Here is a 15,798-nt window from a genome sequence, read left to right as displayed (position 1 = left end):
TCTCAACTATTGACTTCCGGAGGGAAGTAGTTCCCTCTAACTCTTGTGTGTATAGGGAAAAGTAATGAATTCTAGAGTATGGCACAAAGTAAGCAAGGAAATTGGACAGAGAAGTCTAGAACTAAACACAAGTCTAGAACTAAAAATTAAGTTAAATTAAATTAAATTAAACAGTATTTGCAAAGCCTCCAGCAATGTACCTTGAAAACAATAGGTCCTCAAAAATACTAGCTCTTTGTGCACCCCTGGCTCTGTAGGCCCTTTGGTGCCTGTACTGTTGTGCATTTAAGTGTTCACATATTACATGACTGAGTGTTGGGCTGATGGCCACAGATTGATCATCCTAGGAGACAACATTTGTACAAGATGCCTTTCAGCTTTGTAAGCCTTTCTTTCTCTATATCATAATCTTTCCCCAGCATCCCCCAAGACAATTTGTCTGTTTTTACTGTCTTCCAGAAAACAGGGGCCTGCTTATTTTATGGAGCTCTCTAATCTGTGTCTCAGGAGATCTCTTACCTTGTCATCATTTTAATCCGGGATTTAAGATTTGTCTGTCTCTTGCAGGTGGTTGTGCAGCACCTCTTTTCCTCACACCAAGGCTATCATCATTAATTGCGCTGCTCCTTGTCCCCTACTGAGACACCAGCCAAGCCACCTCATTGCATCAGGCTGGGACCATGCAGTGGAATCCATCCTGACCACTGGCCTGTGAGCTGGCAGTCCTCTGGGGCTGACAGAAAGCTACCTACACAATGGGGAAGACACAGTCTCTTCAACAAACAGTGCTGGTGAGACAGGGAAACCGAAGGAACCCAAAGAGAGAAAAAGCTGTTTTTTCCCCCTTTGCTTCTTTTCTGGCTTCTATTCTTGCCAGGACCTGCACCCCACCCCACTCTATACACGCCTTGTAATGCAAATAGCATAGGTCCTCCTTGTAAGAGATAAGGAGTCAATGACTTCTCTAGAATAGATAACATCTAAGAAGGACCAGGTAAGAATGACCACAAGAAGCTTTCACATGCATATTCCAGATCTCCAGGTGTTAGATATCTTGATATATAGTTATCTTGATATTCCTTGACTCTAAGGAATATCACCTGGATCCTCGGCTTTGTTCCAACTAATTCCTGGATTCCTGAGAGGACATGTGCCCCAGACCACATAAAAACCCCCCAGGCCCCAAGCAAAGACGAATCTTCAATAAACTCTGCTTTCATTTCCTGCTGGCTCACATTTGATTTCCATCCTGCATGAAGCCAAGGACCCTCTAGGCTGGTCCCACGGGAACCCAGCATCCACCATGGTCCTCAGACCCGGCCTGCCTGCATCACTGGGAAAATTGGATGAGTACATGTAAAAAAAAAAAAAAAAAAAAAATGAAACTGGACCATTTTCTTATACTATAATCAAGATAGATTAAAGACCTAAATGTAAGACCTAAAACCATAAAATTCCTAGAATAAAACATGGGCAGAAATGTGTCTGACATCACCGATAGGAACGTTTTTCTAGGTATGCCTCCTCAGGCAAGGGAAACAAAAGCAAAAATAACTATTTCTAGAAACTGTTTTATATATACATATACATATATATGTATATGCATATATATATACATATATATTATAGAAAGTATTATTTGGGGGTAGCTCTGATGGGTCATGTATAAGCAGGTCAGAGAACAGAAAGGAAGCTGACAAAAGGCAGAATGAAGCAAAAATATGGCAGGGATAAAATGCCATGCTATGAAAAAAAAAAAAAAAGAAAAGGAAACAGAAGACAGAAAGAAAAGGGGTGTTGTAAGTCAAGGGAAGAGAAAGAAGATGTCTGGCAGCTTTGTTGTTCCAGTGAGGCCAGCCTGTCCTGCTAACATAGGCTCTATGAGACTTCACACAAATAAACCTGAGTTGTCTTTCCTTACAACTAAGGGACACCTTATTAATACAACCTAGCATTCTGCTTTGCTCATTAAATGTTTATTAAATTGAAGTGTTAGAGGGGTGCTTGGGTGGCTCAGTCAGTTAAGCGCCTGACTTGGGCTCAGGTCATAATCTCACAGTCTGTGAGTTCGAGCCCCGTGTCAGGCTCTGTGCTGACAGCTCAAAGCCTGGAGCCTGCTTCAGATTCTGGGCCTCCCTGTCTCTGCCCCTCCTCTGCTCGTGCTCTGTCTCTCTAAAAAATAAATAAACATTAAAGAAAAACCTTTAAATTGAAGTGTTAGACTACATTAAATAGAATTTCTTCAAGTTGAATTGGCACTGGGCGGCTTCAGGAATACAAAACACAGGTGGAACAACATCCTATGCACGATGGCAGCGAGTTGTTCCCACGGAGCAGATCTTCCAACATGGAGGAAAGAAGGCAGAACTTTCTCCACTGTTCCAAACTCTCTCATAAATATTGCATTACAAAATCAAGAGTCATTTCTCCAGAGCAATACACATTTATAACCTATGTTATTAAAAATGAATGATTCAATATTTTATATTTTATTCCAGATTTTCAGTAATCTTGGGGTTAATTTGATATTGATTGATAGAATGAGCACTATTACTGGAAGTTACATATAAAATATTCATGGTTATAATCCTATGGGCTGAATTAGTCATAGGAGATATGATTAAGATGTATAGAATTCTATCTTTGCTGACCTTAATAAGAGGGACAAAGTAACAGCTTCCATTGGAATTGGACCCCGCATACTAGATCAGAATTGACCTATGGTAAAATTTGACCATTATTTAAACATGCTATTCTGAAACCCCTTACTAAATTATAATAAATAAATTATATACTAGTCAGTGCTAAAACAAGAAAGATTTTAAACATGAAATGTAGCTTGCATAAAACATAGAGCCTATGTTACTAGAACACATTTTAAGAATACATTTTACATGCTGTTGTATCTTATAACTATTACCTTTTGTGTGTATGAAGTTAAATGTACATATATGACCAGAAATATAACACAATGCCTATGCAATAATGTGTGCTTTTTACCACAATGACAGATATTTAGAGAATAGCTTGATAGCTACATCAAATAAAAGGAAAGGCAGTGTTTTATATGTTTCTACTCTTACTTCATTCAATTTTATTTTTTATATGTACATTGTGTAGCTTGTTATGCAGAGCTGAGAAAAATGCCCAATCCTGGTCATCTGGGCCAAAGAAATGGAAAATGTTGACTGTTTTTTCCACTTGGCTTCACCTCTGGCAGAGAAAAGGAGCCAGCCAAGAAATTTCACGCTAGTGCAGACTGAAGGAGATGCTGTTGAGTAAAAAATTAAGAAATGCTATTCACATTGGAAATATATATAATTTTGAAACTATATATATACACACACACACACACAATATATATGCATATATAAATTAGATGTGTGTATGTGTGTGTGTGTGTGTGTGTATATATATATATATATATATGTATATATATATATATATATATAATTATTATTAAATTTGGCTCAGGTCATGAATTCATGTTCATGAGTTCAAGCCCCACATTGAGTCCTGTGTCGGGCTCTGGGCTAATAACACAGAGCATGCTTGAAATTCTCTGTCTTCCTCTCTCTGCCCCTGCCCTGCTCACATGCTCTCTCTCTCAAAATAAATAAATAAACATTTTTTAAAAATGTTTTACAAACTTTTATAAAAGGACAAAATGGAATTGACTATGCAGGAAACCAATAAGGCATCAAATAAAAAGATCTTGCTTCCAAAGACTTTCTCTTCTCCTATTAAGCCCAAAAAAGACAGATAGCAGATCCTTCAAAGAGAACCAAACCCTGGCCTTGATCTGGTCTTGGCTTTAAACCTCTCCAGTGATTAATCTTGTTTCAAAGGTATTTTCCTAGCGATGCTCTGTTCTAGAATCTCTGCTGGTGTGTCTGCAAGCAGTGGGTATAAATAAATGGCAGTGACATGTAGAGTGTGCCATAGCACCTTCCAGTGCCAGAGCACCAAATGCTTTCTGTGGTCAGAAACAGGTAACTGTGATATCTGTGTGGCAGAGGATTTTCTTGATCACTGACAGTGACTGCTCCAGTGGAGTGCGGATGGAAAGGGGCAGAGCAGGACCAGCCGTGTTGTGATGGCACTCAACATCAATAGGATGTCATCAGGGCCAGGACCTGGACCATCTCATGATTGGATCCCAGTGACCTGGACCCAGGTACATGTTATGTAGGTTAGTTATGTGCCTGAAGGTGCCATATTGAATGGAGAGGCACCAAGAGTATGTGTGTCTGTAACCTAATATCTTCTCCCCTTTAAAAAATTTGTTTAAACAAGTCATTTGGATGACCAGCTTCTTTGTTTTTAATTGAGGTATAACTGATATGTGGTATTACAATTACATTATTTTCAGGCATCCAACATAGTGATTTGACAATTATATACGTTACAAAATGCTCACCATGAAAAGTGTAATTACTATCTGTCACCATACAACATTATTACAGTATTATTGACTATATACTGCTGTATTTTTCATCCCATGACTTATTTTATAACTGGAAGTTTGTACCTCCTAATCCCCTTCAACTATTTTGCACATCCTCCCTGCCCCCTCCCTTCTGGCAACTATGAGTTTGTTCTCTGTACTCATGGATCTGTTTCTGCTTTTGGTTTAATTTTTTAGATTCCATGTATGAGGGAAATCATCCAGTATTTGTCTTCGTCTTTGTCTGACCTATTTCACTTAGCATAACACATTCTAGATCCATCTACGTTGTTGCAAATGGCAAGATTTCATTCCTTTAATGGCTGAGTAATGTTCCATTCTGTATATATAGCACTTCTTCTTTTATCCATTTATCTATTGATGGACAGTTAAGTTGCTTCCAAATCTTGGGTATGATCAATCATGCTGCAATAAACATAGGGATGCACACATCTTTTCAACTTAGTGTTTTTATTTTCCTTGGTAAATACCCAGAAATAGAATAACTGGGTTGTATGGTACTTCTCTTTTTAATTTTTTTGAGGAAACTCCATATTTTCCACAGTGGCTGTACCAATTTGCATCACACCACAGTGCAAGACAGTTCCTTTTTCTCCAGTCTCATCAACACTTGTTATTTCTTGTCGTTTTGATACTAGTCGCTCTGACAGGTGTAAGGTAGTATCTCACTGTCGTTTTGATTTGCATTTCCTTGATGATAAGTGATGTTGAACATCTTTTCATGTATGTTTGCCATCTGTATGTTTTTAGAAAAAAATCTGTTCAGGTCTTCTGCCCATTTTCTAATTGGATTATTTGTGGCAGGTTTTTGTGTGTGTTGAATTTTATGATTTCTTTATATATTTTAGATATTAACCCCTTATCAGAATTCTTCTCTCATTCAGTAGGTAGCCTTTTCCTTTTTTTGATGCTTTCCTTGATTGTGCAAAAGCTCTTGAGTTTGATGTAATCACAATGTTTATTTTTGCTTTTGTTTCCCTTGCCTGAGAAGACATGTCAAGAAAAATATTGTGAACACCAATGTCCAAGTGTTTACTCTCTATGTTCTCATTTAGGAGTATTATCATTTCAGGTCTTACATTTAGGTCTTTAATTTGCTTGAGTTTATTTTTGTGTATGGTGTAAGGAAATGGTCCAGTTTCATATTGCATGCAGCTGTCCAGTTTTCCCAACACCATTTTTTGGAAAGATTATCTTTTTCTCATTGTATATTCTTGCTCCTTTGTTATAGATTAATTGATGCTATAAACATGGATTTATTTCTGGGCTCTCTATTCTGTTCCATTGATCCATGTGTCTATTTTTGTGCCAGTACCATACTGTTTTGATTACTATATATTTGCAGTATACTTTGAAATCTAGAATTGTGATACTTCCAGCTTTCTTCTTCTTAAGATTGTTTTGGCTATTTGGGGTCTTTTGTGGTTACATACAAATTTTTAGGATTATTTGTTCTAGTTCTGTATAAAATACTGTTGGTATTTTGATAGGGATTGCACTGAATTTGTAGATTGCTGGGGCATATGGGTGGCTCAGTTGGTTGAGCATCCAACTCTTAATTTCAGTTCAGGTCATGATCCCAGGGTCATGGTACTTAGCCCCATGTTGGGCTCCATGCTGAGCATGGAGTCTGCTTAGGATTCTCTTTTTCTCTCTCTGCACCTCTCCCCTGCTTGCACTCTTTCTAGAAATAGAATAGAATAGAATAGAATAGAATAGAATAGAATAGAATATTATAGAATTTGTAGATTGCTTTGGGTACTATGGACATTTTAACAATATTAATTCTTCTAATATGATACATATATTTCCATTTACTTGTATCATATTCAATTTTTTTCATCCCTGTCTTACACTTTTCAGAATACAGTCTTTCACTTTCTTGGTTAAACTTATTACTAGGTATTTATTCTTTTTGATACAATTGTAAATTAGATTAGTTTCTTAATTTCTCTCTCTGCTACTTTGTAATTAGTGCATAGAAATGCAACAGATTTCTGTATATTAATTTTGTATCCTACAACTTTACTGAATTCATTTACTATTCTAATATTATTTTTGGTGGAGACTTTGGGTTTCGTATCATCTGCTAATAGTGACAGTTTTACTTCTTCCTTACCATTTGGATGATTTAATTCTTTTTATTGTTTGATTGCAGTAGCTAGGACTTGCAGTACTATGTTGAATGAAAGTGGTGAGAGTGAACATCCTTCTCTTGATCTTAGAGGAAAAGCTTTCAGATTTTCACCATTAAGTATGATGTTAGCTGTGGGTTTGTCATATATGGCTTTTATTATATTAAGGTATGTATACCTACTTTGTGGAGAGCTTTTTACCATGAATAATATTGAATTTTCTTAAATGGTTTTTCTGCATCTATTAAGACTGTATGGCTTTTTTATCCTTCATTTTGCTAATGTGGTGTATCACATGATTTGTGGATATTGAACCATCCTTGCATCCTTGTAATAAATCCCACTTGATTGTGGTGAATGATCCTCTTAATGTATTGGTGAATTCAGTTGCCAATATTTTGTTGAAGATTTTTGCATCTCTGTCCATCAGGGATATATATATATATATATATATATATATATATATATATATATACACACACACATATACATATATGTATATATATGTATACATATATGTGTGTGTGTATATATATATATATATTTTTTTTTTTTTTTTTGGTAGTGTCTTTGTCTGGTTTTGGTATCAGGGTAATGGTGGGCTTATAGAATGAATTTATAAGCATTCCTTCCTTTTCTACTTTTTTTGGAATAGTTTGAGAAGGATAGATATTAACTCTTCTTTAAATGTTTGGTAGAGGGCGCTGGGTGGCTCAGTCAGTTAAGCATCTGACTTTGGCTCAGGTCATGATCTCACAGTTCACGAGTTTGAGCTCCACGTCAGGCTCTGGACTGGTAGCTCAAGGCCTGGAGTCTACTTTGGATTCTGTCTGTCTCTCTCTTTCTCTCTGTCCCTCCCCCACTTGTGCTCTGTCTCTCTCAAAAATAAACATTAAAAACATTTGTTTAAATGTTTGGTAGAATTCACTTGTCAAGCCATATGGTCCTAGATTTTTTTGTTGGGAGTTTTGTTTTGTTTGTTTATTTGTTTGTTTTACTGATTCAATTTCATTCCTATTAGTCAGTTCAGATTATCTATTACTTCTGGATTCAGTCTCAGAAGATTGTATGTTTCCAAGAATTTATCAATTCTTTGCATATCAATTTATATTCCAATTTGTTGGCATATAATTTTTCATAGTAGTCTAATAATCCTTTCTTTGTATTGCTGTGGTGGCACTTGTAACTTCTTTCATTTTTTATTTTATTTATTTGAGTCCTTGCTTTTTTCTTCTTGATAAGTCTGGCTAAAGTATTATCTATTCATTTATCTTTTCAAAGAACAAGCTCTTAGTTTCATTGATCTTTTCTATTGTTGTTTTGTCTCTATTTTATTTATTCCCATTTTGATCTTTGTTGTTTCCTTCCTTCTACCAACTTTGGGCTTTGTTGTGATTTCTTTTTCCAGATCCTTTATGTATAAGGTTAGATTGCTTATTTGAGATTTGTTTATTTGTTTGTTTCTTGAGGTAGGTCTGAATTACTATAAACTTCCCTCTTAAAATTGCTTTCACTGAGTCCCAAAGATGGTGACCTGTTGTTTCCATTTTCATTTATCTCCAAGTATTTTTTTTTTTTATTTCTTTGGTTTCTTTTTGGCCCATTGGTTGTTGAGTAGTATGCTGTTTAGACTCCATGCATTTGTATTCCTTCTAGTTTTTTTTTTTTTCTTGTAATTGATTTCTGGTTTCAAGCTGTTGTGGTTGGAAAAGCTGCTTGATATGATTTCAACCTTCTTCAATTTATTGAGACTTGTTTCGTAGCCTAATATGTGATCTAGCCTGGAAAATGTTTCATGTGCCTTGAAAAGAATATGTATTCTGCTGTTTGGTTGGAATGTTCAGTATTATTTATTGACTTCATCTGGTCTAATATGTTATTCAAAGCCACTCTTTCCTTATTGATTTCTTTGTCTAGATGATCTATCCATTGATGCAAGTAAGGTGTTAAAGTCCCCTGCTATTATTGTATTATTATCATTTCTCCCTTTATGTCCATTAATATTTGCTTTATATATTTCGGTGATTCTATGTTGGGTGCATAGATATTTACAATTGTTATAACCTCTTGTTAGATCATTCCCTTTATCATTATGTAATGTCCTTTGTCTCTTGTTACAGTCTTTGTTTCGTCTATTTTGTCTGATATAAGTATTGCTATCCCAGTTTTTGTTTTTGCTTTTTTTTTTTTTTGCTTCCATTTGCATGGAATATCTTTTCCCATCCCTTTCACTTTCAGTCTGTATGTGTCTCTAGGTCTAAAGTGAGTCTCTTGTAAGCAGTGTATAGATAGGTCTTGTATTTTAACCAACTAAACTCACCCTATTTCTTTGGATAGGAACATTTAGTCAATTTATATTCAAGGTAATTAATAATAGGTATGAACTTGTTGCCATTTTGTTAATTGTTTTCTGGTTGTTTTTGTAGTTCTCTGTTCCTTTCTTCTTCTCTAACTCTCTGCCCTTGAGGTTTGATGACTTTCTTTAATGTTATGCTGGGATTCCTTTCTCTTGTTATGTGTATGTGCATGTATTATAGGTTTTTGGATTTTATTTACCAAGAGGTTCATATATAACATCCTATGTATATAGCAGTCTATATTAAGTTGATAGTTGCTTAAGTTCGAACACATTCTAAGAGCACTACATTTTTATTCCCCCTCCACATTTTATGTATTTGATGCCACATTTTACATCTTTATTTTGTGTATCTCGAGTAATTTTGGTAGATATAATTGATTTTACTACTTGTGTCTTTTAACCTTCCTACTAGCATTATAAGTGATTGATCTACTACCCCTTTACAACCTAGATGTCTGTATCCTTCCCCAGGTTAGGAAGTTTTCAGCTATGACTTTTTTTTTTTAATTTTCTTAACGTTTATTTATTATTGAGAGACAGAGAGAAACAGAGCATGAGCATGGGAGAGGCAGAGAGTGGAGGAGACACAGAATCTGAAGCAGGCTCCAAGCTCTGAGCTGTCAGCACAGAGTCCGTTGTGGGGCTCGAACCCCCAAATCACGAGATCATGACCTGAGCCGAAGTCAGACACTTAACCAACTGAGCCACCCAGGTGCCCCTTCAGCTATTGGCAACAAGTTTTCTGCCCCCTTCTCTCTCTCTTCTCCTTCTAAGGCCCCTATAATGCACATGGTAGTACACTTGATGTCGTTTCATCCTAACTTATCCTCACTTTTTACTTCTTTTCTTCTTTTTGATGTTCAGAGTGGTTGCTTTCAACTTCCCTGTCTTCCAGAGTGCTGAACTATTCTTCTGCATCCTCAAATCTATTATTCGCTCTAGTGTGTTTTTCAGCTCAGTTATTATTTTCTTCAGCTCTGATAGGTTCTTTTTTTTTTAATTTTTTTTTTTCAACGTTTATTTATTTTTGGGACAGAGAGAGACAGAGCATGAACGGGGGAGGGGCAGAGAGAGAGGGAGACACAGAATCGGAAACAGGCTCCAGGCTCTGAGCCATCACCCCAGAGCCTGATGCGGGGCTCGAACTCACGGACCACGAGATCGTGACCTGGCTGAAGTCGGACGCTCAACCGACTGCACCACCCAGGCGCCCCTCTGATAGGTTCTTTTAAAAAATTTTTTTAAATCTCTTTGTTGAAGTTCTCACTGATTTCATTCACTCTTCTCTCATCTGTTGAGTATCTTTATGACCATTACTTTGAACTCTTAATCAGGTAGATTGCATTTCTCCATCTCCATTTAGCTCTTTTTCTGGGGGTTCATCTTGTTCTTCTATTTTGGAACATATTCCACTATCTCCTCATTTTGCCTCTCTGTTTTTGCATATTAGTTAAGTCACCTATATCTCCTGGTCTTGAAAGTAGTGGCCTGTATAGAAGTCCTGTGGTGGCCAGTAGTGCATTTCCTCTTGGTCACAGAACCTGGTGCTCCAGGGGGTCCTCTATGTGGGCTGTGTGAGCCCTCTTGTTGTGGGTGGGCTGAAACTGCTATGGACACACTGGTAGGTTGAACTGCCCCCAGCTTGGCTGTCAGCAATGACTGGCCAAGATTGATGTGGGCACACTGGTTGCAATGTCTTGCCCCAATCCCTGCATTGCCAGCTGAGATGCCGGGCTGTGGCTACTGTAGGAGTGCTGGTTGATGGGGCTAGGTCCCCCTCTCCGTGGGTCAGGAGTCACTCTGGACAGGTGCCAATATCAGCTCCAACTCCCCACTGGGTGTGGCAGATGGTAGTCACTCTGGGAAGACATTAGTCCCAAATGAGTATGCTTACTAGGTATGGCAATGTAGAAGGCACTTTGGACACCTGCCATAGCAGGCAGGTTGGGTGTGGTAGGTCTAAAGGGGAAAGCTGGGGTGGGGCAAGTGGTGTTGACAAGGTAAATGGAGGATGTCAAACTGCCTCCCACAGGTGTTTGACTAGAAAGGCTGAAGGAAGACAAGAAAAATGGTGCCCACTACCCCTTCCATTCCAAGAGAAAGCTCCTGCAGATCCCTGTCCCTCTGGCACATGTCCTAAAATTATTCAACAAATCTTTCACATATAACCCAGGTGCTTTTCAAATTGCTACTTCTGTGCCAGATCTTGGAACAAGTGATACACTGCACTGACTCTTTAAGAGCAGAGTTATAGCCATCTACTTCTCCCAGAGTTAAGCCCAGCTACTTTCCAAAGCTCCTGGAATTAAGCCCTGCTGATTTTCAAAGACAGACATTATCATAGCTCATCTTCCTTGTGCAGGTCCCCAAGGCTGGAGGTGCCCAGTGTGGTACTTGACCCCTTTGCTCCTCTGTGCCTCTGATGTCCCTCCTACTTGTGGGTTGCCACACCAGGGGTTTGGTTGGCAACAGAATCTCTGCCTCTCCTACCCTTTTTGATGTAGTCTTCCTTTTAAGTCTTTAGCTGTGGATAGTCTGTTCTACCAGTTTTCAGGTCATTTTTAGAGTGAGTTGCATTACACGTAGCTGTTGCCTCAGTGTGTCTGTGGAAGAATGTGAATTCGGCGGCCTCCTACTCTGCCATCTTCCCTGGCTCTCTTCCTAATCTACTCTGATAAGGGCATCAGTCATATGAGATTACAACCCATCCTAATGACTCCATTTCAACCTAATTACCGCTTTAAAGTCCCCATCTCCAAATATAATCACATTCTAAAGTACTAGGGGTTAGGACTTCAACATATGAACTTGTGGGTGGGGGGAACACAGTTCAGCCCATAGCACCATGGCAGGACTAATACTGTATCTCCACCTGTTCCTCTCTGCATACACTTATGTTGTGACCTAAGCCTTTGGCTACATGCCCTTCACTGACAAAACTCAGAGCTCCATTCAGTTTGTTGCAATCTGTCACTCGTCTCTGAGTCCCCAGACACTGACCTTAACCACCAGTTTCCAGTTATTAAAGAAGTTGAATACACTGTAAATTTAGGGGGAAACAAGTTATTAACAAAACAAACTTTTCCTAGAGAAGAACCAGATGGCTAAGGACAAATTCAAGCCCACTGATCTATTTATTGTATTTGGCCACATTGTTGTTGTTTTATGAAATGAAGAGATTTTATTTTTTTAAATCTGCAGTTTTGATTCTTTGAAAAATGCAGAGATATGGCAACTCAAGGCTGTGTAGCAATAGTTAGCTTGGACGTATTACCAGCTGCCATATTTATTTCTTTTTAAAATTTTTATTATTTATTTTAATATCATAATTAATTCTCATGTACCTGGTACATAACTAGCAATTATTAAAATGTTCCCAATTTCATTTCACCTATCCCTCTCCATGGTTTGCTTTTTGCTTAAATATTTTTAAAGCAAATCCCAGACATTTTAGTATGCCTTTGTAACTGAAAAAGATTTTTTAACATAACCACTATGCCATTATTATATCTTTAAAAATAAGCAATAATTCCTTAATAATATTTAATATACAGTATATATTCATATTTTCTTATCTCAAAATTGTATTTTTTTATAGTCAGTTTGTTCCAATTAAGATTCAAAATTACTAACCACACTTGATTGTTATGTCTCTTAAAATCCTTTTAAAATATCATTTAATTGATAAAACTGGGTCATTTATCTTATAGAATGGCCCAGATTTAGAATTTGGCTGGTTGTTTCCTTGTGGCATCATTTGATTTGTTCTTCTGTCTTTCATATTTCCTATAAACTGGTAGTTTGGCCCAAAGCAGCACTGTACAACCTCACTTTCTGCAGGAAGGCAAATTTTCTATGTCTATGCTGTCCAGCAGACTAGCCATGACTGCATGTGATGAGTAAGACCTTGAAATAACTGAGGTACTAAATTTTCCAGCCTGCCATGTAGCTATCTGTGGCTATGAACTAACATTTAGTGGACAGAAGGAAGTGATGGACTCAACTTCTGGATCTCGCCTTTAAAGGGAAGGGAATCAGTTTTCACTCTCCCTTCTTCAGGCTTCTGCCTGACATGTGAATGTAGTGATGAGTATAAAACACTAATAAGCATGCAAGCAATATTCTAGAGATGACAGAGCAATTAGAATAAACCTGGACCCCCAATATCATATCAACCCCAGACTGTTTATGTTTAAAATATTATGGGAGACTAAAACTTCTATCTTACTTAAGCCACTGTGAATTTGGAACTTACTACAAAGCCAACAGACTCACTAATACATATCCCATTTAACTTATTACAGAAGCCCACGGGGACAGGAAAAGGCTCTTAATAACCATGTGCACAGGAGTACTGTTTCTATGGATGTCAGTCATCCTTCTCCCTCACCTGCTAGGTGTGTCTTCAATTATCTAATACGCGAAGTACCAATAGGTTTTGCAGGGATGGCATATGCATGAGCTCAATAAGGAATCTTCCCTTACAGAGGCCAGCCGTGCCAATGTTGAGTACCTAATTTTCTAGCAGGGTAGCAAATCCTAGCACTAGGATGGTACCATTCCTCTAGGGTCCTGACAGCTAGCTACCTGTTGCCAGGCTGATTTTATTTGACCCCTTTCGTCATGTAGACCATACCAAGAATAAATGCTTAAATTTGCATTTGAATAGGCTTTCCCTATCCATCATTCTTCTGCCAGGACTAACATCTGTTTACTTACTGAACATCCTATACCAATATGCTTTCTTAGTCAATATTGCCTCTAAACAAAAATTTGCTTTATTTATTTATTTTAATGTGTATTTATTTTTGAAGGAGAGAGAGACAGAGCATGAGCAGGGGAGGGGCAAAGAGAGAGGGAGACACAGAATCTGAAGCAGGCTGCAGGCTCTGAGCTGTCACCACAGAGCCCAACGCGGGGCTCGAAGTCACGAGCTGTGAGATCATGACCTGAGCCGAAGTCGGATGCTTAACCGACTGAGCCAGCCAGGCACCCCTACACAAAAATTTATTTAATGACGAAAAAAATGTAAAGGAGTAATATAATGCTCCTGCTGTTCTTATCACGTACTCTGGCCTTAAAGAACAGAACTGTAGAGGGGTACCAGGATGGCTCAGTTGGTTGAGGATCCAACTCTTGGTTTCAGCTCAGGTCATGATCCCAGGATTGTGGGATTGAATCCTGTGTCAAGCTCTGCACTGAGTGTGGAACCTGCTTGAGATTCTCTCTCTCACCAAAAAGAAAAAAGAAAAAGAAAAAGAAAGAAAAAAAAGAGAAAGAAAAAAACAGAACAGTAGAATGGTAAAGAAGGGAAATCATTAACACCAAACTAAGGCTGCATAACCATTTGTGAAAATGAGAACAAGACCTGTACTATATCTCCTTGACTAGGCAACTGGCCATCAGAATAATATTTACATCTCCCAGTTTTCCTTGCAACTGTCTATGGTTCTGAACTAAGATTTAACAAATAGAGGAAGTAATAGATTCAACTTCTGGGTCATGCCTCTAAAGGGAAGGTAATAGCTTTCACTTCTCCTTCTTCAGACTTCAGGCTTCTGCCTGGCATGCAAAAGTGGTACCAGAAGATTAAATATTTGCCCCTTCCCCTTATTTTTTTTAAGAATTAGCATAATTTAAACAAGATCCCTAATCTCTCTCCTCTTCCTTTTCCCCTAAGGGAAAAGTTAGTTGCTTTTCCCCTAAGTTGCTTATAGCAGTAGCTTTCAAACCTCTTTGCAAGAATTCTTCAAAAGAATTTTTAAAAAACATTGTTGTACAATTTTAGGTAACCTAAAATTTTTCAGCATGAGCTTAAGGGGTTAATTTGTGGCAATTATATATATTGACATTTTTAAATAAAATACATCATTCTTTTAAGTAAATTCACTACAAACTCAACAGTATAGTAATTTGAAAGTTACTAACATCCATTTAAAAATATATGAACAACCTCTCTCTATTTTTTAATTCCAGTGTAGTTAACATACAGTATTATAGTAAGTTTCAGGTGTACAATATAGTGATTCAACAATTCTATACATTATTCAGTGCTCATCATGGTAAGTGCACTCTTACTCTCCTTCACCTATTTTACCCAACCCCACCCCCACTGCCCATCTGGTAGCCATCAGTTTTGAACAAGCTCTTTTTCAAAAGTCAAAAGTTTCTGCAAATATTTTCGCTGTTCTGATTTTGCAATAATTCTTGCAGGCTAAACATTTGCTATATTAAGACCGTGCATGTGTCCCCAGACCTAGTTATTTCCCTAAGTCTGGTTTTATCAATGCTGGTGATAAACCAAGTCTGACTCATAAAATGAAACTTATGTAGGAGATGTCTCTGACTCTAGGTATTTGATAATCCTTGAAAATGAAAGCAAAGCAAGAGTAATAACTTTTGAAGATAACCACTGCTAATTTGATGATTACCGGTTGCCATTAAATGAATTATAAAACTAAAAAGTAATTAAAAAAATAAAAGTCAAAAGTTTTAGATCATTATTTTTCTCCTTGAATTCATATTTGCATTCAACTTCCTTCACAAAATTTTATCCTCACGTATTATATGTTTATGCTTGAGTGTCATATATTGACCATCATTTTCCTACTCTGTGTCATGAAACCACATATATATATTGAAATTAATGTTTTTAGATTCTCTGGAATACAAGACTCTAAGGTTAAAAAAATGTCTCCTAGAATGACTCAACCTTACAATTGTTAAATAAACACAATGACCAAAACAACATACAAAAATATTTTGATGAAAAATAATAAATATAAAAATAAAAGATTTATTAGACATTTATCTCTTATTGAATTAGAGATTTTTAA

At 37.3% G+C, this 15,798-nt stretch overlaps 1 non-coding gene and 1 pseudogene across 1 annotated transcript; one reads left to right on the top strand and one right to left on the bottom strand.

Annotated features, from left to right (window-relative positions):
- LOC125174444 (40S ribosomal protein SA-like) overlaps window positions 1–15,798 on the bottom strand; it is a 92,839-nt pseudogene that overhangs the window by 52,828 nt on the left and 24,213 nt on the right.
- On the top strand, window positions 15,132–15,263 carry LOC125175870 (small nucleolar RNA SNORA72). The gene has a single exon (XR_007156033.1). It is a non-coding gene; the product is annotated as a small nucleolar RNA SNORA72 (small nucleolar RNA).

The sequence above is a fragment of the Prionailurus viverrinus genome, chromosome C2 (assembly GCF_022837055.1).
Source record: "Prionailurus viverrinus isolate Anna chromosome C2, UM_Priviv_1.0, whole genome shotgun sequence".
Classification (NCBI taxonomy): Eukaryota; Metazoa; Chordata; class Mammalia; order Carnivora; family Felidae; genus Prionailurus; species Prionailurus viverrinus.
Note: the sequence above shows the minus strand (reverse complement) of the source record. Positions and strands in the feature narration are given on the sequence as shown.